This window comes from Amblyraja radiata, chromosome 2, assembly GCF_010909765.2.
Source record: "Amblyraja radiata isolate CabotCenter1 chromosome 2, sAmbRad1.1.pri, whole genome shotgun sequence".
Classification (NCBI taxonomy): Eukaryota; Metazoa; Chordata; class Chondrichthyes; order Rajiformes; family Rajidae; genus Amblyraja; species Amblyraja radiata.
In genome coordinates, this window is record NC_045957.1 from 137,128,088 (window position 1) to 137,152,323 (window position 24,236).

The 24,236-nt window shown below is 41.2% G+C and overlaps 1 protein-coding gene and 2 long non-coding RNA genes across 3 annotated transcripts in view; 2 read left to right on the forward strand and 1 right to left on the reverse strand.

The window, feature by feature from the left end:
- The window catches only part of gmds (GDP-mannose 4,6-dehydratase), a 666,455-nt gene that overhangs the window by 407,768 nt on the left and 234,451 nt on the right, over positions 1–24,236 (forward strand). The window lies entirely within an intron of this gene.
- On the forward strand, positions 1,104–3,113 carry LOC116969478. The gene is made up of 3 exons (XR_004410778.1): positions 1,104–1,116; positions 1,570–1,571; positions 3,036–3,113. It is a non-coding gene; the product is annotated as an uncharacterized LOC116969478 (long non-coding RNA).
- Positions 8,681–16,697, reverse strand: LOC116969486. Its single transcript, XR_004410785.1, has 3 exons — positions 15,946–16,697; positions 13,207–13,316; positions 8,681–9,152 (listed from the first exon to the last, which is right to left on the reverse strand). It is a non-coding gene; the product is annotated as an uncharacterized LOC116969486 (long non-coding RNA).

Genomic DNA, 24,236 nt, shown 5'->3' on the forward strand with positions numbered 1-24,236 from the left:
TTAGGTTCAGGTCGCCTTGTCATAAGGCAGAACTGATCTGGAGATCCTGTTCAGGCCTGTGGGAAAATACAACAAGGCACCAGCTATTAATATTGTTCCTTTCCCACTCTTTCTCAAAGGAACTCTCAACAGGAAGATTTCAACGCAATCTCCTCATAATGGCCTCTTGCTTTAACCCTTTTATTGCTCAATTTGTTGTTCAATTTTGTGTTAGAGTTCCCAATGTACTCTAAACCCATTTATTTTCATTCTGTTACTGCCAGATTTGCTGCATCTTGACATAATTGTACACCATTTAATGTGAATCAGAGTCAAGGGAATAATTTCTGAATTAAACACCTATCATTATGACAGCAACATGATGTGTAACTGAACAGGAATCTTTTGAGATCTGAGCAATTAGGTGTAGTGCTAAACAGCATTTTCTTACATGGAGAGTTACAGCTGAGATCAAGCAGAGAGCATCTGAGATCAATTAACTCTTCACAGTAGGGAGACAACCTAGGAATGCCTTGATTTGTTTGACTCAATTACATTTATTCAAAGGGTTTTATCAGTGAAACTGTTTTATGTAAAGAAGTGGTAAATAAATCAGTAGTGGTTTTCTTCTAGATTAAAAGCTTCATCATAAGTAATTGTCTCAACAAATACTTTAAAATTACTGACCAAGATCAGAGTATACAAACAAAGCAAATGTTCTCTGTGTTGATTCAGATGCCCAGACTATAACCGATTTCTTCATAGCATTTACAAAGCTAGTGGATCACGTTTCGCATTGTTTATGAGTAGTCTGGAGAGCCTTACGACAATTAGCTGCAAACTCTGTATGTCTCTTTGGGAATATTGGTCAAGTGCACGTTGGAAATTGAAGTGATTGCAACTGCTTTACTTTCATAGGATTAGTTAACACTGCCATTTTTTCTTTTGAGTCCAAACTCCGAGATGAAATTCAAGTTGAGTTGTGTTTAGTTTATTGTCACGTGCACCGAGGTACAGTGAAAAGCTTCTGTTGTGTGCTAAACTGTCAGCAGAAAGACAATACATTATTATAATCCAGCCATTTACAGTGTACAAATACATGATAAAGAAAATAATGTGAATAACATTTAGTGCAAGGTAAAGTCCAGTAAAGTCCGAACAACACTAGTCCAAGGGTCTCCAATGAAGTAGATAGTAGCTCAGAATTGCTCTCGAGTTAGTTCAGTTACCAACTAGCTGGGAAGACACTGTCCCTGAATCTGGATGTGTGTGTTATCACACTTCTATACCTCCTGCCTGATGAGAGAGGGGAGAAGAGGGAATGGCCAGGGTCCGACACGTCCTTGATTATGCTGGTGGCCTTGCCGTGGCAGCACGAGGTGTAAATGGAATCAATGGAAGGGGGGTAGGTTTGAGCGATGGTCTGCGGTGCGTCCACAATTCTCTGCTTGCTGCCAGCGTTGCTTTCACTAAAAACTCTTTTGATCCTCGGCTGCATAACCGGCCTTGGTAGACCTGTTGATTTTGGTGCTCTGTGGTGTTAGAAATCAAAAATTGCAAAAAGTCGTACTGAATGTCATATCGTGGAAGATGTCACTGCAATTTGCAGTGAATATAATCTATTAACATTCCAGAATAAAAGACACAACAAAATCAATGATTCTGAACCTCATGGTTCCAGATAACTCGTTTGCCAATCTCATAACTGAAACATGTGTATTGGAGCACAAAGGATTTCACACTAGTGATGTTTTAAGACATTATCCACCTCTTGAAAGTTGGTTGCTGTTTGATTTCTTAAGCTCTTACGCAGTTTCTAGAAGTAAATGGTGTAGGCCAGTGCCTGGTATTCTGAGAGTAATAGTGATGCTTTCAAGCTACTACAAACTACAGTCCATTATTCCAGTTCAATTTGACCGTGGAGAATTCAACTTAACATCCTTGTACTTTCCCCTTGATCCTGCCATTTATGATCAGGACTACATGTACTGATGGAGGTGCCAACCATTTCCATGTTTCATAAGGCAGGACCCATGTGTTTTTTTAAAGTAACATCTGACTCGTGCATATTCTTTGTCATTAAAATCTGACTTTCTGGTAGTCTTCCCAATTCTGCATATTTGCCAGTCCACTTTTGTAACTCGTCCCATCAAATCCCGATTAGTGTTCCAATTAAAGTTGACTTATGCCTGGTTTCTTACCACAGGCCAACCTTGCCTTGTTGTTTTATCCTAAATATCTCGACTGAACCTTACACATATATAATAAGCTATTAATATATCTTCATCACCATCCTATCCATTGTTTTACGGGATTACACTTTTGGGTATCTAAAATGAAGTAGCTGATGGGGTCTAAATGGGGGCTGTTTGGGAGACACGGGGAAGTTAAGAAGTTCACAGTTACACAATCTGCAGCTTGGGATGTTGGGAAGGTGTGTAATTCAGTTCAGTTTAGTTTATTGTCACGTGGACCGAGGTGCAGTGAAAAGCTTCTGTTGCATGCTAACCAGCCAGCAGTTCAATCCGTGTGCCTGTTTTCAAGGGCAAGTAAATTTTGCATCCATTGTTTAATATCTGGAACACAATGCCTGAAGTATCTTTTGATGCGAGGAGTTAGCAGAGTTTTACATGTTTAGAGCGGTGTGAAAGCCTGCAGAGCTCACTATTCTTCATGGACATGCCTTTGTGTGCTTTTTATTAGGAGATTCAGGAAGATGGTCTACACCACCGTTTATAAATTAAAGGAAATAAATAAACATGTTCAGACAGACATGATTTACTCTTTTTTAATCAGAAGTAAAATGTGTTTTGATAGTATTGAAAGAAACAGATGTTTCAAAACTCTTAAATGGATGTTAATTGCCTATGATGCCACTTACTTCAGCTTTATTCCTTTTAGTTTATTTTATTTTCTTGTGTACCAAAGTACAGTGAAAAGCTTTTGTTGCGTGCTCACCAGTCAGCGGAAAGACAACACATGATTAAAATTGAGCCATCCACAGTGTACAGATAAAGGGAATAATGTGAGATTAAGAAGAGCATCGTTAATGTAAGAAATGGTGCTATAGGAGTAGAGATTTAAAATAGTGGAGCGATTATAATGCATGTTTGCAGATCCACTTCTGTGACTAGCACACAAAGAGTTGCCTGGGTTAGATGCCATCTTGATTCCTGAAGTTGAGATATTGTAGTATTTTGATAACTGTTATAAAATGAATATTAGTAGGACACCAATTAAAGACAGGAGGATACCAAGGCACCTATTATAGTTACCATGGAAATGTCAGTAAGCTGTGGTATTTAATAATGGGAGCAAACTTGAATGTGAATATAGAACATGGAACATAAAACATAGAATAGCATAGGAACGGGTCCTCTGGCCCACAATGTCTGTGCTACAATGATGCATAGTTAAAATGATCTAATCTGCCTGTACATTGTTGCTTTTAGATATTGGTGCTCTTTTTCTAAGTTACTTCTGGTTAGTGATGAAATTAACAATCCTCTCTTTTGCCCTGTGGATAATTTTTTTTTAATTTTGTAATTATTATTTTTATTAGAAGCAATTGTACAAGAATAAAACAATCGGCATATAAAATTATACAGTTAATGTACAGCTTCAATTTTAACTTTTTAACTTGTAAATAAAGGAAAAGAAAAGAGAAAGAACACGAGAGAGAAAAAGTGAGAGGTGCAAAGATAGGACCCCTAGACGACCAAATTAGTGTAACCAAAGAGTGGGTAAAAGAAAGGAAGAAAATAAATAAATAAAGAAAAATGTGGTGATATACCTGCCCTGTGGATAATTCTCTTAAGTTTGATTCTTTTCTTCCACATTCTCAGCTTCCCTTTTTCCTCTGATCAATTTTGAACATGGTTCTCAGAATCTCTCATACAAAAGCTGCCAGTGAAAAACAGACTTAGCTGTGGAGACTGAAACACAATTTGCAGATGCCACATGAGTAAATATAAAGTGATCTCTTTGTCACTAGAACTGTGAAAATGCTTCTTACCTTGAAAATCCTTCTTCATCAATACACATCAGTAACAAGAGTTTCTTCAAAATGTGGCCTGAATTCAATGTTGAGGACAGCAATGAAGCAGATAGTGTGTCAGTTTGAGAGATGTTGATCTGTGGCAGCTGGTGGTGCCCTATTTAATTACATGCAGCAGGTATGTATGATCTGAATGACTGCTGCCAGGACACTGCTTGTATTCAGTTTCATGCTGCAGAATCAAGGATGTTTCATATTTTTCAATTGTAACTGATTTAACTTTACAAATTAAATATTGATATTTCCGAACCCCTTGATGTATAATGAGAGGTGTTTGATGAAAATGAATGTTTTTAGAGTAACTAAGTTTATCAGCCTGGAGATACTAGGAATTGCAGATGCTGGATTCATGCAGAGAATACAAAGTGCTGTGGTAACTCAGTGGGATGGGCAGTATCTCTGAAGGACATGGATAGGTGACGTTTCGGGTCCGATCCAAAACACAAAAATATATTTCACTAAGTCAACTTAAATATTAACATAGAGGCCAAGCTTTTCCAAAGTGTAGATATTGAAGTTTGGTTGTTTTTTCCTTTTTCCAGTTGAACTGCACGGGCCAATTTGAAAAAGAATAGATGTATTGGATAAAACAATATTGGATCGGGAAAATAAAATGGGAACATTACTATTAAGCTTTATTTTTACATTTATGTTTTAATAAAGATATTTATAGCAATGAAATTAACGAGCATTGGTTTTGCACAACTTTTTTTCTATCAGTTTTACATTTTTTCTATCAGTTTTACATTTTTAGATGGGATTTGTTTCAGTTGATTCAGTCAGTTTTTTGCTAACTGGATTATTCAAAACCTAAGTTTATTAATTTGATTATACAATAAGAGTACATACAAAGAAGGGTTTTACAGAAGATATTGATGAATAAAAATCTATCTTATAGAAACTTACAACATTCTTAAGGGGTTGGACAGGCTAGATGCAGGAAGATTGTTCCCGATGTTGGGGAAGTCCAGAACAAGGGGTCACAGTTTAAGGATAAGGGAGAAGTCTTTTAGGACCGAGATGAGAAAAACATTTTTCACACAGAGAGTGGTGAATCTCTGGAATTCTCTGCCACAGAAGGTAGTTGAGGCCAGTTTATTGGCTATATTTAAGAGGGAGTTAGATGTGGCCCTTGTGGCTAAAGGTATTAGGGGGTATGGAGAGAAGACAGGTACAGGATACTGAGTTGGATGATCAGCCATGATCATATTGAATGGCGGTGCAGGCTCGAAGGGCCGAATGGCCTACTCCTGCACCTATTTTCTATGTTTCTATGTTTCTATCTTAATGCAGCCCTTCGTGATTTAATGGTTAAATGATTTTCAAGGTAATCTTGTTCTTATTTTAGGCTTTTCTCATGTTTTCAATAGTAAAATCCTTAAACTGCCTGTAAATGTGCACTTTTCTGTGCCTTTTTCTGTGTGGTCAGCATGCGTTTAAGCTACGGTTTCATTATAGTATTGGGAAAAGTAAAAACAGCCACCCATAAGTTTCACTGCTGCTTTTAATGTGTGTACTCTCCATTCTCCAACTCCTCCAATTCTCAAAAGAGAATAACTTTGAACAAAAGTCGTTGATGCTATTTTTTCACCTGTTTCACCTGCCTCCATAAATTAAGATGGAAGATGAAACTGTGACTTCAATGAACTCTTTCTTCAAAGGTGAATGCTTCAGTATTGCAGGGCCTCACCCTTACATTTTCCTTTGTAACTCATACAGGCTGAGATATGATGCCAAGAATTTGGGACTGTTGCAAAAGAGCACATGATTATGAATTTAAATAAAGGTTTATATTTATACAACATCTTATGTATCAAAATGTTCTCAAGTATTGGATAATTTTGGAATTTGTATTGAAGGCAGAGGTTCAGGACCAAAGAGACTTAAAGGAGTGCTTATTTATTCATTTGTAGTTAAACCTTCAGCCCAATCCACTCAAAAATATGGATAAATGTGAGGTTATCCACTTTGGTATCAAAAACAGGAAGACAGATTACTATCTAAATTGCGTCAAGTTGAGAAAAGGGGAAGTACAACAGGATCTGGGGTCCTTGTTCATCAGTCTATGAAAGTAAGCATGCAGGTACAGCAGGCAGTGAAGAAAGTGAATGGCATGTTGGCCTTTATAACAAGAGGAGTTTAGTATAGGAGCAAAGAGGTCCAGCAGTTGTACAGAGCCCTAGTGAGACCCCACCAGGAGTATTGTGTGCAGTTTTGGTCCCCTAATTTGAGGAAGGACATTCTTGCTATTGAGGGAGTGCAGCGTAGGTTTACAAGGTTAATTCCCGGGATGGCGGGACTATCATATGCCGAGAGAATGGGGCAGCTGGACTTGTACACTCTGGAGTTTAGAAGGATGAGAGGAGATCTTATTGAAACATATAAGATTGTTAAGGGTTTGGGCACGCTAGAGGCAGGAAACATGTTCCCGATGTTGGGGGAGTCCAGAACCAGGGGCCACAGTTTAAGAATAAGGGGTGAGCCATTTAGAATGGAGACGAGGAAACACTTTTTCTCACAGAGAATAGTCAGTCTGTGGAATTCTCTGCCGCAGAGGGCGATGGAGGCAGGTTCTCTGGATGCTTTCAAGAGAGAACTAGATAGGGCTCTTAAAAATAGCGGACACAGGGGATATGAGGAGAAGGCAGGAACGGGGTACTGATTGGGGATTATCAGCGATGATCACATTGAATGGCGGTGCTGGATTGAAGGGCCGAATGGCCTACTCCTGCACCTATTGTCTATTGTCTAAAAAGGCTATTTTCACTTCTTAAAAGTAGTGGTTTATTCCTAATGGTGGCACAACAATTTGTGCAACTGCATCACATCTCCTGGGCTGCTGGTTCACTTCTGAACTCAGCTGCTCTCTTGGTGTGACCATGTGTATTTCCTTTGGGTGCAGCAGTTTCCTCCCACATCCCAAACAACATGTTGCTTTAGCTTCTGTGAATTGCCTAACCCAAGTTTGGGTTAATGATAAAAAGAATCAAACGGGAGTTGACAGAGAAAAAGTTACAAGGGTTTTGAGAAACGATAAGAGAGGGAATGATAATTGCTCTCCCTGGAACTGCCATGGACCCAATGGACAAAATGGCTTCATTCTGTGCCTTTACATTTGATACAATACAAATTCACTTGTGAAGTTGGAGTTGGAGAAGACACTATCAAATGGATTTCTTCCATTAATGTCAGTGTAGTTGGGTCAGAATTAACTTGTACATCATAAACAATCATCTTTACATAACTAAAACTCTGATCTTGTTATCTTCTGGTTCGGCGGTCATTCTATTTGCGCACATACATACATCCCCCCCCACCACACCCCCCTGCCACCCCCCCCCCCCCTCCTCCCACACCCAACCCCCCTCCCCCCACACCCGTTGGGACCCACTTGTTCTATTTCGTGGACTATTAAATGTGAAGACATAACACCAGATACGCTAACATTTGATTTTATACTATATATGCATTCAAGTACAGGACTGTACTATTTGTAGTGGTTTGGAACTCCTCTATATTATGTTAGGCAAACATTTTAAAAGTCTCTTCATATGAAAATTATTCCATAATTTATGACAAAATGGTTCTTTAGATATGAAAAATACAATTTCATAATATGGTCAACTATTTTTTTTAGTCTTGGTCAGAGATTTTAAATTCAGTCGCTCACTAGTGGAATGCTGGATGATAGCCCCATTTATTTTTGATGATAGCCCCATTTTCAGTTATATTAATAAAACTTCGCTGGAGATACCACTCAAATGCAAAAATAAATATTTTTGAATGAAAAGAAAACAGTTGGAATCTATCATGCCGCCCAATTGCTCTAGGTGATGGAGGGTTTTATATACGTTGGATGGAAAATGATTTTATGGAGAAACCTGCCCAGCCAATTTGTACAACTTTAAGAGTATTTGTGGCACTACTTAGTGAAAGCTCAAAATTGAATTTCATCGCAAATCTCCTTTTTATGTTATTTTCTTGGATCATATTGATGATCATAATCGTACTTTATTAGCCATGTTTTGCAACATACGAGGAATTTGATTTGTTCATTGCATAGCTCCAGATAATCTGATGAAAGATGTATAGAAACATAGAAACATAGAAAATAGGTGCAGGAGTAGGCCATTCGGCCCTTCGAGCCTGCACCGCCATTCAATGTGATCATGACTGATCATCCCCAATCAGTACCCCGTTCCTGCTTCTCCGCATATCACCTGACTCAGCTATCTTTAAGAGCCCTATCTAGCGCTCTCTTGAAAGCATCCAGTTTAAAAAGGCTTGCTAAAGAAATATATAATTTCAACCACACAGAATCAGGCCCATCACTGGTACCTGCCAGCTGCAGTATTTGCCCACCCACACTTTCTGTTGTGGATCTGCAGGGCGAACCGAGCCATCTCATGAAGCAGAATGGACTCAGGGCTGCGAAAATCCCTCAGGCAGACAATGCTGAGGCCCCACCCTTGGAACATCCTGCCAGCCTTCACATAATTCACAATGTCACCCTCACAAAATCCTTTGACAATCAGAAGCATCGAAAAATATTCAAATGTATTGAATTCTCATTTTAATTTATTGAATCATTGAAAGATACAGCGTGAAAACAGGTCCTTCGGCCCACCGAGTCTGTTCACACTAGTTCCATGTCATCCCACTTTGTTATGCACTCCCGACACACTTCGGGCAATTAACCTGTCGACGCTCGCATCGAATGTGTGAGGAAACCGTGGCAGCCCGGAGAAAACCCACATGGTCACGAGAAGAATGTGCAACCTCACGCAGACGGCAGCCAAGGTCAGCATCAGATACTGTGAGGCAACAGCTGTGTCATCGGCTGCCATAATTGTATGATTATATAATTAATTAATTAATTAGTTTGAAAACTTTAATAACATTTACAATTATCTGACACGACTTGGCGTGTGTTGAGATAAAGTAAAATAACTAAGCTGTTAACTTGCACTTACCTTTTCATTCAGGGTCATGCTACTGCCACAATTTGTGAACTACATCTGGTCCCCCTGCTCAGTACATTAATGCTCTGACACTGGACTGAGTGGCAAATCCACCAGTGAATCAAGTCATCAAGAGTGTTTTATTGTTATATGTCCTGAAACGGAATGATGAAATTCTTACTTGGAGCAACATAACAGATATGTAAACATATATATTTACAATAATTGTGCCAAGACAAAAACGATATCCCAAGTCTATGTAGTTTGGACCTTATTTGGAGGTTGTAGTACTTAATAACCTGATGGTTGTTGAGAACCTTCTCTTTCTGAACTTGTGCAGTTTTCCGGCTCTGATACCTTCATGGTCATGGGAGACCCCTTCCACCCCTGCAACGGACTGTTCCAGCTGCTATGGTCAGGCAAACGCCTCCGTTGCCATGCTGTGTGAACGGACAGGTTGAGAAGGAGTTTCTTCCCAGAGGCCATGAGGACTGTAAACTCCTATCTCACCAGGGACTAACTTTACTGTACCACTCTACTGCTTTTTTTAATTGCTATTTTTTTCCCTTTCTCCTTCCGCCCACAATATTTAATATGTAAAAGAATATGTGATTCTGTTCCACTCTGTTTGTAGTTTGTTTGGTTGTTTGTTTGTTTGTTTTTTTGCACAAAGTCCGCGAGCATTGCCACTTTTCATTTCACTGCACATCTCGTATGTGTATGTGACGAATAAACTTGACTTGACTTGACTTCTCCCCAATGGCAGGAGTGAACTTAGAATGTGGCCAGGGTGATGTGGATCTTTGATGATGCTAGCTGCCTTTTTGAGGCAGCGACTCCAGTAGATAACTTAGATGGTGGCAGGGGCGGAAAACCCGGGGAGGCCAGAGGGGATACGTGCCCCCCCATGTTTTGAGAGGTGGGCGACATCCCCGCCAGGTTAACCTGCTTGGGCTTGCGGGAAATATGGCCAGCGCGGAGAAGCAGCGCTGGTATCCCGTCAATCCAGACAGGGCTGTTGGTTAACCCGGGGACACAGGCACAGTTGAGCTGCATTTAGCGCTGGATTGAGCCTCCGAAGCCTCGCGCGCGTGCGTGAGTGTGCGAATGAGCGAGCGGCCGCCAAAAAATTGTGTCCCCTGTCCCCTCCATGTTTTGATAGTGAGTTGGATGGTGGGAAGGTCAGTACTCATGATAGACTAGACAGTGTTCATCACTTTTTGGAATCTTCATCATTCCTGAGTGTTCAAATGACCAAACTAGGCCGTGATGCAACCAGTCATCATCACCTGCAACTTGGCCAACCATGATGGTATCGTCGGCGAATTTGAAGATGGTGTTGGAACTGTGCCCGGCTACACCGTCATGAGTATAGAGTGAGTAGAGCAGGGGGCTGAGCACGCAGCCTTGAGGTGCTCCTGTGCTGATGGTTATCGAGGAGGAAATGGTGCTGCCAATTCATACGGACTGTGGTCTATTGATACGGTTGCAGAGGGATGCAGAGCAATCCAGAGGTTTACTGCCAGCATCACACCTCCGCTTGTCTCCAACTCCTGCAGTTCAACATCCAACTGATGAAATCAGAAGTGCAAGTGGCAAATAAATCTGGCCCTATCACTTTAATTTTCATTATTTCAAATGCAGTGCAGTATTCTCATAGATTGTACTGTTTCAGCAGTGGAGCTGAAATAGTTAGTCGTACATGATTGTATTTTTCTTGCCACTTGCTCCTAAATAAGTTCCTAAAACTAATATTCTTGTTGAAAAAGTGTACCACTGTACCATTCTCATAAAAGTTAAAGTAATTTATTTGAAAGATGACCATCTCTTCGACAAATATGCTCTTGACGGCTATTTAAAGCTTTGAATTGCGCTCTCCCAGAAGATTGTATGCAGGATAAGGTTTGTGCTTTGCATGATTTGCAGTGGTGTGTGTGATTCTCTCGAAGGCTACACAAGATCAGCTTTGAAGGGCCATTGCTGAACCAGTGCACTTTTCCTGGGCTGGCTCAGTTACAGGAACTGCCTGGTCTGGAAAATCTGTTGCTCTGCCACCCTTTTGGCCCCAAGAGGAAAGTTGTGCTGTGGCAGATACTAAATCTACTGCAATGTGTGCTTTCACAGTGCAGCTTTTGTGTTTCCATTTTTTATTAACATTTCATGGGGGCAGAGTTGAGTGATTGTGCCATGCCACATGAAACTGATCAAATCTTCATATCTTCTGTTTACCTGTTTTCATGGGAAATTACTTCCTTCTTATCTTTTGTGAGTTGATTTAATTCATAATTATCTGTTTCATTTGAATGTGTGTTGCATTATCCATTTAAGTCTGTTGGGGTGACAGTTCAATTACTGCATGTTGAACTTATACAGTGACTTGAATGCAGTAAAATATTTCTGACTCTTCACACAACACAAAGTGCTGGAGGAACTCAGCGGGTCAGGCAGCATCTGGGGAGGGAATGGGCAGGCAACATTTTGGGTCGGGACACTTCTTCGGACTGATTCCTTTGGTGTGAAGATCGGTCCTGACCCAAAACGTTGCCTGTCCGTTCCCTCCCCGATACTGGCGGACCCGCTGAATACCTTTGCATTTCGCTCCAGATTCCAATTTGCAGGTTCATCTGCCACCTTGTCTTCACAGGTTGTTATCAATCAAAATTTGACACCAAATCATATAGGCAGATGCTAAGACAGCTGATCAGAAATATTTACAAAATGGTGGGTCTTAAGGAGAAACGAATACTGCAGAGATTTGTAAGGAGAATATTAAACATTAGGAAACTCGCGATGGACAGCATTGTTAGAGCAATTAAGATCAGGGGTTTGGAAGAGATCAGAAATGGAGGGGTTCAATGATCTCAATAGATATACTGTTTGAACATTTGTCCATGTTATTGTCTGGGCAAGATTAGTTCACTGATAATACAAGTCTAGGTGGCAGTTTACGCTGTGCGAAAGATGTGGAGAAGTTCGAAGGGGATATAGGGTGACTGGACAAAGACACAGCAGACTGAATATAATATGGACATTGTGAAAGTTATTCACTTAAACATAGAAACATAGAAAATAGGTGCAGGAGTAGGCCATTCTGCCCTTCGAGCCTGCACCGCCATTCAATATGATCATGGCTGATCATCCAACTCAGTATCCTGTACCTGCCTTCTCTCCATACCCCCTGATCCCTTTAGCCACAAGGGCCACATCTAACTCCCTCTTAAATATAGCCAATGAACTGGCCTCAACTACCTTCTGTGGCAGAGAGTTCCAGAGATTCACCACTCTCTGTGTGAAAAATGTTTTTCACATCTCGGTCCTAAAGGATTTCCCCTTTATCCTTAAACTGTGACCCCTTGTTCTGGACTTCCCCAACATCAGGAACAATCTTCCTGCATCTAGCCTGTCCAACCCCTTAAGAATTTTGTACGTTTTTATAAGATCCCCCCTCAATCTTCTAAATTCTAGCGAGTACAAGCCAAGTCTATCCAGTCTTTCTTCATATGAAAGTCCTGACATCCCAGGAATCAGTCTGGGGAACCTTCTCTGTACTCCCTCTATGGCAAGAATGTCTTTCCTCAGATTTGGAGACCAAAACTGTATGCAATACTCCAGGTGTGTGGTCTCACCAAGACCCTGTACAACAGCAGTAGAACCTCCCTGCTCCTATACTCAAATCCTTTTGCTATGAATGCTACCATACCATTTGCTTTCTTCACTGCCTGCTGCACCTGCATGCCTACTTTCAATGACTGGTGTACCATGACACCCAGGTCTCGTTGCATCTCCTCTTTTGTTTTAACAACTTCTGTTGTCTCGTTGCATCTCCCCTTTTGTTTTAACAACTTCTGTTGTTAAAACAAAACAAAAGGTGAAGTATTTTTATAAAAGGTAACAGATTGAATGGTTGGACAGAGGGACTGGGTGTCCTTGAAAACTACTACTCAAAGTTAACATTAAATAAACTGCTGGGGGCACTCAGTGGGTCAGTCGTCTCTGAAGGGAATGGACACATGACGTTACAGGTCGGAATCTTTCTTCAGACTGATTGTTGAGACTCAACTGAAAATAACTGCAGCTACAACAAACAATTAGGAAGAAAACAGTATTTTGGTCTTTATTGCATGAGGATTTGAGTTCCTGAAGGGAAATATAGGTTCAAATATATAGCCTTGGTCAGTGTCTGCATCTGGAATATTGTGATTTGCTTACCTTAGGAAGGATGTGTTTTCCAAGAAGGAGTGTACAGCAAAAGTTCACCAGGTTGATTCCTGGGGCAGTGGATTTGTCTTTTTAGAAGATTAAGCTCTGAGCCACGACCTCTGGAATTTAAAAGAATGAGATATGGTCTCTTTAAATGTGCAGAATTCTTAAGGGACACGACTGGGTAGATGTAGTATTGATGTTTCCCCTGACTGGGATAGCTTGGAAACAAGGTTCACAGTGGTCAAATAAAGAGTCGGCCATTCAGAACAGATTTGAAGAAATATCTTCACCAAAATAACAGAGCATTGTTGGAAATCTCTGACCAAGAGGGCTGTGTAGGGTCAGTTGCTGAATATATTAAAGATAAGCTGACAGGTTATTAAAATTAACATTAAACTAATCAAAAAATGTGGGGTTATGCAAAGAGTAAGGGTTATGCTTGCAAGTAAAGGATAAGGAATGATCTTATTGAATGGAGGAACAGGCATGAGAATATGAATGGCCTGCTGCTGGTGATATTTCTTACTTTCTTACAATAAATAGTGGATAAAACATGTATGGAGCATTGGGAAATGCCACCTCCTTTGCAATCCTTGCTTTCGATTGAAATGAAAGGAGTTACTGATCTCTGGATGATTTTAACTGGCGGACCTTCAGTAAGCATTAAGAGTCCAAAATCAGAAAAAGCACAGTCAGGAAATAATGCGGGCGCCCATCAGGAAGCTCAGGGCTTCCAGCTATATGCAGGCTTCTGTGGTCGTCCTGGGCTTTCTCATATAGGGGGACATAATGGCAGTTTTACATTAAATTGCCTGCATTTTTACCAGCAATTACAATGCTATTTAGAAATACAGTCCTAGGTGTTCTAACTGGCATTGTAAACAATTTGAAAGGCACTCATTTGTTATGTCCAGATGCTAATTCATTGTTGTAACTGTATGTTAAAACAGCAGCAACGAATGCTTCACATGGTCTATGTATATGGAATAATATATCAGAAACTTGCTTCAATTGTTAAAATCATCTTCCATTTTTAATGCAAAGTATATAAGTATATACATCGTTGGCAAAATAACAATGTGTTATAGGACCAGGGGATACATTTCCTGCCTCTGCTGAAAAAAACGTAGTTGTAACTAAAAATATATTAAAGTTAATGAGCACCAATCACTGAATCCATAAATCCCTCCAGGCTTCACCAATGAGTTTGGTTTGGGGTCAGCAGCATTCTCCTCGGGGCTCTGTACAACTTTAATTTTTCTCCTTACTTTATGCTAGAGTTGTCGATGGGAAGAAATTTGGCCCTTTAGTATTTCTGCAGCAAAAGTGTCTTTTTGTCTAAAAGACTTCCCCACCCCACCATCAAACTGCTGTCAGCCTCTGCAAACGATGGATCCCAACTGGAACAGGCTGACAGACTTACATAGAAGTCATAACCTGCTGCCTCTGACATTAAGTTAACCCCTCCCTCCCAAGGGAGTTAGCAGTTAAATTACCAAGAGTTACAGAAATGCAACACTGCAGGTCTGTGAATGTGCTCGAGCTTGCTTGGGGGAAGGAAGGTAGGAGGAGGACAAAAATAAATCACAGGCTGGAGCGCTGTCCCAATGCCTACACTCCCATTAATCTAACTGGTTGTGAACTAGATAGATTAAAAATCCGATATTCAAAACAAAATAAATGTTCCTAAAAATGAAATGTTCAAAGCAGCAAGATTCATGAGTAGTCCAGCTCTTACTCAAGCTGTCTGAGCAGATTTCAACTGTACAGTCAGTTGTGTATTATTGTTAAAGTTAAACAAAGCATTCAAAGTGAATGATACAGTTCCAAGCAAATGTAACAGGATTAAATTTTGGCTTAAGTATTTTCAATCCGAAAATTCTTGAAAATACAGGCATTGCTAGCAAAGCACATATCATGAGCAATGAATAAAAGGAAATATGGTTTTTAAATGGCTTTGAAATGCCGCATTTGCGGCAATCCATGTCCAAATACTAGGAACTGAAACTGAACAGGCTGTCTCATTAATATTATATTGGCAGGCTGTCAACACTAGCCTTGCTCTTCATTAGCACCTTGCGTCATTGAAGAGCTTTTATTAACAGCCAGGGCCACTTAACTGTGAGGTGGATTTTAACTTATCAATAAAGCCTGTCAAGGAGGAGCTTCAAGCATCACCTGCTTCTTAGTTATGCATCATTCGCATCTATGAGGTTGGAGGACAATTGGAGGTTTATTGGCAAGAGTGTACATGGGATTTGGTTGGGATGGAGTTGAGAAGGATTAGTTGCGAGTTGTGTAGGAAGGAACTGCAGTTGCTGGTTTATACCGAAGATATACACAAAATACTGGAGTAACTCAGTGGGTCAGACAGCATCTCTGGAGAAAAGGAAGAGGTGATGTTTCGGGTCGAAACCTTCCTTCAGACTTCCTCACTTTATTGGGTTGCAGCTATGATGGTGGCAACATGCATTCCGTTGGTCTTCGTCATTCCATAGTTCCCGCTTCATTTTATTCTTCTATTTCTTCTCCCTGCAACAAATCAAATGCTTGGCCACTCTGAATTGCACAACATTATGTCTTGCTGTTATTCTCCCTGGTGCAACATTCTCAGTGGCAACCAGAGCAACATTCACATCTGCGGCAACATCACATCACTGTTTCAGCGGCTAAAGTTTCTCAAATCTCAGTCAAACGATGTCAAAACAACTCCCAGCAGCCAAAAATGGTTACTCAGTGACTTACCTTAATGCTGGTTGGGAAACTGCTATGTCTTGCTATATCTGAGAGTCATGCCATGTTTTTCTGGTTGAATGGTCAAATCAAATATTCTCCTACATCAGTTTTCCAAACAGGGCCTTAAAAAAAGCTCGATCCCTTCTTAATATTTGGATGAGCTCAGAATTCCGGTTTGGGAAGTTCTGCGAATTCCTAAGGAGGCTTAACCAATCTGGCAGCAGTCACATTAATGGGGCAGAACATTTGAAATACAAATATATTTCTGTTTCCTCTTTTTTTTAAAGATTTGTCCTACTGTAGCAAAGAGTTAATATCTACGTTTGATATCTACTGCCAAAGGATATTACTGCCAGTCTCTTCTGAATATTTCCAGTTCCATTTAATTTTCATTAGTACTCCTACCTTTCTTGGCTCATTCAATTGTGAATGACTCGTCGTTGTCTCTAAGTGCTTCTGCAGGTTTCACATTTCATCCTGTCACCTTCTAGATGAGCTTTCCATCCAGCGTCAGGGAGGATATTTGATGCCTTTAAAGTTATTCTGGTGCCTCCCCTTGACAGAGAAGGCGATCTTTCCAGCCGCATATGCTGTGAAACTGAAGTTGTCAGCATCAGCCTGCCAAAAGCCTTTTGCCCCGTGTGATTAATGCACACAGGGACTCGTACCATCCCTCACCTTCCTCCAGGACACTCATTATCATGGCATAGCATTTCGTATTTTCAGCTCTACGGTGACCCGAAGTGAGGCCCAGTGGCGCCAGCAATTTTCCGTCCTTTGTATAAGCATCCAGAGATTGGTGCAGTGTAGCTGCCAATGATTTTACTCAGTACTGTTAGGTCATCTTCACTTGCTAAAGACTTCCTTCCTTCAGTGAGCTTTGAAGCGACCATCAATGCAATTTAGTTGATTGCAACAAAGCAAGATGATGGGAGATTTCCCCAAAAGTGTCATATTTTTACTGTAAATATTTCCTTAGTAACTCAAATAACACACATAAGGTATCATGCCTAAACAGCCATTCATTTAATAACATGTTTTGAAATCTACTTTTACTTTTTAGCGATGAAGATAAAATTAAAATCCTATTTTAGTTGTTTTTTAAATAAAATGGGACATTAAAGTTATTCTTTGTCAGTCGAATGACAAAGGAAATATGTAAGAGCCCAAGTTAAACAAATGGTTTAATGCCATCAACTTTGTTTCACCTGTCGTCCCTGACTTGCCCTCCCCTCTCACCTCTTTATAAAGGCAATCTCCTCTCTACATTCTCAGTCCTGGAGAAGGGTCTCCAACCCAAACATCAGCTGTATAAGAAGGAACTGCAGATGCTGGTTTAGGTTAGGTAAGGAGCAGGTGCAGCGAGACCTGGGTGTCCTTGTACACCAGTCACTGAAAGTTGGCTTACAGGTACAGCAGGCAGTGAAGAAAGCTAATGGAATATTGGCCTTCATAACAAGAGGATTTCAGTATAGGAGTAAAGAGGTTCTTCTGCAGTTGTATAGGGCTCTGGTGAGACCACATCTGGAGTATTGTGCACAGTTTTGGTCTCCTAATTTAAGGAAGGACATCCTTGTGATTGAGGCAGTGCAACGTAGGTTCACGAGATTGATCCCTGGGATGGCGGGACTGTCATATCAGGAAAGATTGAAAAGACTAGGCTTGGATTCACTGGAGTTTAGAAGGATGAGGGTGGATCTTATAGAAACATATAAAATTATAAAAGGACTGGACAAGCTAGATGCAGGAAAAATGGTCCCAATGTGGGGTGGGTCCAGAACCAAGGGCCACCCCAAGAACATTTAAGACTGAGGTGAAAAAAACTTTTTCACCCAGAGAGTTGTGAATTTATGGAATTCCCTGCCACAGAGGGCAGTGGAGGCCAAGGGATATGGGGAGAAGACAGGCATGGGTTATTGATAGGGGACGATCAGCTCGAAGGGCCGATGGCCTCCTCCTGCATCTATTTTCTATGTTTCTAAACCGAAGATAGACACAAAATGTTGAAGTAACTCAGCGGGACAGGTAGAATCTCTGGACTGAAGGAATGGGTGATGTTTCGGGTCGAGACCCTTCTTACTGGGGCCTCAACCTTATACGTCACCTATTCCTTCTCTCCAGAGATGTTGCCTGTCCCACTGAGTTACTCCAAACACCAGCTATCCCCTTGTCTCCACGGATGCTGCTTGACTCGCTGAGTTCCTCTTGGAGTTTGTTTTTATGCTCCAGATGTCAGCATCTGCAATTTTTCGTTTATTCTATTTCTTGCTGGTGTAGGTAATGTTTTGTGAGGTGATAGAAATAATACAGCAATGAGCAGCTTTCAAGCACCTCATTATTGTGAATGCAAATTGGTAGTATATTACTTTCAACATTATATCCAAGGTGAGCGAGCCAACAGAATGCAAAGATGGCTCGGAGGAACGAATCAAAGGATTGTTGTGGAGGATTGTGTTTCTGATTGGAGGCCTGTGACCAGTGAAGTGTTACAGGGGTCTGTGTTGCATACACTGCTGTTTGTTATGCACATTAACGATTTGGATGACAGCATATTTAACATTCTTTGGAAATGTGCAGATGACACTAAAGTAAGTGGCATAATGGATAGTGAGGAAGAATATCTAAGTTTACAACAAGTTCTAGATCAGTTGGGAATAGGGTGGCAAATACCACCCACTAAATAGTACTGTAAATTAGTACAACAGGTTGTTCAAAAGAGAACACAAACAGAGTGTAGAGTATGCTGTGACAACCAGCTAACCTAAAAAAAAAAGTACAAAGAAAAATAATGCATGGGCCACAGTGAGGTTGTTTAGACAATAAACAATAGACAATAGGTGCAGGAGTAGGCCATTCGGCCCTTCGAGCCTGCACCGCCATTCAATGTGATCATGGCTAATCATCCCCAATCAGTACCCCGTTCCTGCCTGCTCCCCATATCCCCTGACTCCGCTATTTTTAGAAAATCAGGAATTTATCTTGGGCCACAGTGAGGTTGTTAGAAAATCAGGAATTTATCTTTAGTATGAGTGACCCGTTCATGAGCCTCATAACAGTAACAAAGAAACTGTTCTTCAATCAATGGGCTTTCAAGCTTTTGTACCTTCTGTCTGATGAAGAGAGGAGAAGAGAATGACCAAGGTGTGAATGGTCTTAGAGTCATAGACACAGTGTTGAACCAGGCCCTTCGGCCCAACTCGCCCACACTAGCCAACAGTGTCCCAGCTACCCTACTCCAACTTGCCTGTGCTTGGACCATAACCCTCCAAACCTGTCCTATCCATGTACCTGTCCAACTGTTTCTTAAACAATGGGATAGTCCCAGCCTCAACTACCTCCTCTGGCAGCTTGTTCCATACACCCACCACCCTCTGTGTGATAAAGTTACCCCTCGGATTACTATTAAATGTTTTCCCCTTTACCTTGAACCTATGTCCTCTGGTCCTCGATTCCCCTACTCTGGGTAAAAGACTGTGCATCTATCCAATCTATTCCTCCCATGATTTTGTATACCTCTATAAGATCTCCCCTCATCCTCCTGCGCTCCATGGAGACCCAAAAGACCCAGCCGACTCAGCCTCTCCCTATAGCTCACACCCTCAAGTCCTCGCAACATCCTCGTAAATCTTTTCTGAAACTTTTCAAGCTTGACAATATCTTTCCTATAACATGGTGCCCAGAACTGAACACAATATTCTAAATGCGGTCTCACCAACGTCTTATACAATTGCAACATGACCTCCCAACTTCGATACTCAATACTCTGACTGATGAAGGCCAAAGTGCCAAAAGCCTTTTTGACCACCTTATCTACCTGCGACTCGACCTTCAAGGAACCATGCACATGTACTCCCAGATCCCTCTGCTCTACAACACTACCCAGAGGCCTACCATTTATTGTGTAGGTCCTGCCCTTGATTGACATCCCAAAATGCAACACATCACACTTCTCTGTATTAAATTCCATCATCCATTCCTCAGCCCACCTGGCCAATCGATCCAGATCCTGCTGGAATCGTTCACAACCATCTTCACTTTCTGCAAAACCACTAACTTTTGTATCATCAGCAAAATTGCTAATCTCGCCCTGTATGTTCTCATCCAAATCATTGATGTAGATGACAAACAGTAATGGGCCCAGCACCGAACCCTGTGGCAGACCACTAGGCACAGGCCTCCATTCCGAGAAGCAACCTTCCACCATCACCCTTTGCTTCCTTCCATGGAGCTAATTTGCTGTCGATTCAGCTGTCTCTCCTTGGATCCAATGAGATCTAACCTTCCAGAGCAGCCTACCATGCGGCACCTTGTCGAACGCCTTACTGAAGTCCATGTACACAACATCTACAGCTCTGCCTTCATCAACCTTTTTTGTCACGTCTTCAAAAAAATCAATCAGATTTGTGAGACACGACCTCCTTAGTACAAAACCATGTTTTTATGGTCCCTAATCATTCCTTGCCCATCCAAATGTCTGTCTCTTCAGATTCTGGTGAACTTCTACCGCTGCACCATCGAGAGCATCCTTACCAACTGTATCACAGTATGGTATGGACTGCTCTGTCTCCAACCGGAAAGCACTGCAGAGGGTGGTGAAAATTGCCCAACGCATCACCGGTTCCTCACTCCCCTCCATTGAGTCTGTCCAAAGCAAGCGTTGTCTGTGAAGGGCGCTCAGCATCACCAAAGACTGCTCTCACCCCAACCACAGACTGTTTACCCTCCTACCATCCGGGAGGCGCTACAGGTCTCTCCGTTGCCGGACCAGCAGGTCCAGGATCAGCTTCTTCCCTCCGGCTGTTGCACTACTCAACACTGTACCTCGGTGACTGCCAATCACCTCCCCCCCCCCGGACACTCCTCCCACCAGGAAAAAATTGCACTACTATGACTGAATGCACGTAAATATATTTATTTATTGCTCATATTCTATGTCGCTCTTCTAGGGAGATGCTAACTGCATTTTGGTGTCTCTGTACTGTACACTGCACAATGATAATAAAGTTTGAATCTGAATCTGAATCTGAATCTGGTATACCCTATCCCTCAGAATACTCTCCGGTAACTTACAAACTACAGATGTTAAGTTCACCGGCCAATAGTTCCCAGCATTTTCCCTGCAGTTCTTCTTGAAAAAAGGCACAACATTTGCCACCCTCCAATCCTCCGGCACCTCTCCTGTATTTAAGGACGACTCATAAATTTCAACCAGGGCTCCTGCAATTTCCTCTCTAGTTTCCCGCAATGTCCTCGGATATACCTGATCAGTCCTCAGAGATTTGTCTACCTTCAAACACAACAGTACCTTCAGTAGTTCGTCAACGGTAACCCTGACTGCTCTCATGATACTGCCAGTGACTACTCCAATTTCCTCCATCCTACTGTCTTTCTCCTCAGTAAATACAGAGGAGAAATACTAATTGAGGACCTTGCCCACCTCCTGTGGCTCCACACAGAGGAGTCTGCTTTTATTCCTGAGAGGTCCCACTCTCTCTCTAGTTACCCTTTTTCCCCACATGTATTTATAAAATCTTTTAGGATTGTCTTTTATGCTACCCGCCAGAGCTATCTCCTGGCCAGTTTTTGCCCTTATGATCTCCTTTATCAGTTTGCTCCTTAGTTCCTGAAACTCCTCCAGGGATGCACTTGATCCCAGCTGCCTACACCTGTCCCATGCATCCTTCTTGTTTATGGCTAACGTCTCAATTTTCCTTGATTATGTTGTCTGCTTTCCAAAGACAGCATGAAGTATAGATGGAATCAATGGGGGGCTGTTTTGTGTGATGAACTGGGTCATATTCACAACACTGCGGTTTCTTACAACCTTGTGTAGGGCAGTTCCTATACCAAGTGCCAGTGCAACCGGATGGGGTGCTTTCCAAGATGCATCTACAGAAATTGGGAAGATTCATTGGGGCCAAATGTCAAATTTCCTTCACCTTCTGAGGAAGTCGAGGCAACGGTGTGCTTTCTTGATCGCAGCATCAGTGTGGCTGGACAATTGGTCACAGTGGTTAAGAATTGATTTCAAGTAGATTTGCAGATTCTTGGAAGAATTCATGGGAATAATAGAAAGAAAGTTATTCCACAGGTGAAGGAGATTGTGGGAAACTGACATAAATATCTGGTTATTAGGAGAGAATTTTGAAAATTAATTTTTTAACAAAATGTGCTGGAAGTATGAAGTTTATCCCAATAAATGTTGTGAATGCTAGCTAATTAGTAAATTAATATATCTGAGGCTGATAGATGTTGTTAATCAAGATTTTTTAGTAGAAATTAAGTGAAAAAGATTGGAACGAGTTTGGATAACAGACCTCACTGAATGGTTGAATAGGCTCAAGGACATGACTAGCCCGGTCTCATTCTTCCATTTCAAACACGACCATACTAGCAGGAGGAAATGGAGAGTGCAACTGAGGCACTTCATGATAGGGATTAAAGAGAATTCACCTGCTTTACTCTGAAAATAGACACAAAATGCTGGAGCAACTCAGCTGGACAGGCAGCATCTCTTGGGAGAAGGAACGGGTGACGTTTTGTGTCGAGACCCTTTCTCAGACTGAATCATCCTTCAAGCTAGCAGCTAGAGTGGACTATTAATTGTAGCTTGAAAGGAGAGTATGGAGCAGAGTTGTTTATTGCAGAGTGAGTGCCCACGAGTAACACACCGACACTTAGTCTTCTCCTCCCACTACTCCCAAGAAACGTGTGTGCATTTGAGCACTAGAAATATGATCCCAAACTGAATGACTCTTAAAATTCCTGGACAAGGTCGTTTCTTCAAATAGATGATGAACTGCTCAATTTATGACAAGCTGTCAGTAATCAAACTTCTTTAGAGGTTTCAGGAGACCAAAAGTACAGAGGAGCTGGAAGCAGGCTCTGCCAGTTCTCAGTAGGTGGATGGCTATTGATAACAATATTGCAAGGATGCCAAGTTACCATTAAAGTGAAAATGGGAAACTTCAACCTCCTCATCACTTTTGCAGTGTTGCTCTGTTGGAAGTTTTGGCTTCGAACATTGCCTTTTACATTCCAGGATTTTTGTTTAAACAACGGGTGAATTTCAGGCCTATTTTTTCTAAGCAGGAAACATAAGTTTTTAAATACTTCATTGTTCTTGGGTATTAAGAATGAAAATTTGGAATTGGATGCAGAAACTGCTCGGAGGGAAAGTCGAATTACAACGTGGCCATTTTTCTGCAGCAAGCAGTTTCGTTGCACAACCCAATGGGAACTCCATTTCAATCATCAAGGCAGGTTAACTACGTGCAAAACTGCACAGTTGCCGTGAGAAGAGTAAGAATGTGTGACAAAAAAAGCTCTTTTTGCAAAATATCTTCACGTTTATAATGTCTTTAATAAAAGTAACGCTCTGTGCATGTTGTGCTTATGGATGATTTAAAAAATATTTGCACATAAGTTTCCACCCACTAACTCTCATATCCTCCATATTTTCTAGATACAAGGTGCGTACAAAATGCAACACCTTTTATGTATCAAATTTCAGAATATTTTAAAACAAATCAATGCACCTCAGAAATGTAAAAATGTAAAAATCTCATAATATACAACGAAATATAAATGTTTGTAAGCCCTTCAAAAAGGAATAAAGTGTAGTCAAATAAATTATACCCGAGTCTGAATAAGGGTCCCGACTCAACACGTCACGTATCCGTATTCTTCAGGGATGCTGCCTAACCTGCTGAGTTACTCTAGCACTTGGGCCTCTTTTTTTAGAAACCAGCATCTACAGTTCCTTGTTTCTAAATTATCTCTTGAGGTATTCAAGGAATACATGTATCCATACCAAAATAAAAGAATGTCATCAAAGAGCAACAGTAAACCTGCCCCAGTCTAAGAGGAACCACAAGTACAGTTATTAGAGGTTACTGTATTATCAGGCAAGATTCACATTGAAGAAGGGTCTTGACCAAAAAACATCACCCATTCCTTCTCTCCAGAGATGCTGCCTGACCAGCTGAGTTACTCCAGCATTTTGTGTTTATCTTCGGTGTAAACCAGCATCCTTCCTACTCAAATTGAGCTTGGTTGGTTCGGGGTCAGCATTCAGAGAGCCCTTATTTCATCACCATTTTGTGTCATAACGAGGGGCAATTCGTGGCAACTGTAGGTGTCATAACAAATAGAGATGTCGCAAGTTTAATGGTGCTAGTTGTTGGGAGCATCTGTGGCTATTTTGGGATACTGAAAGTCAAGTCACAAGTCTTCTTTGGCCGATTACCTAGTCCAGGGAACAATAAAGGACACAAAGTGCTGGAGTAGTTCAGCGGGTC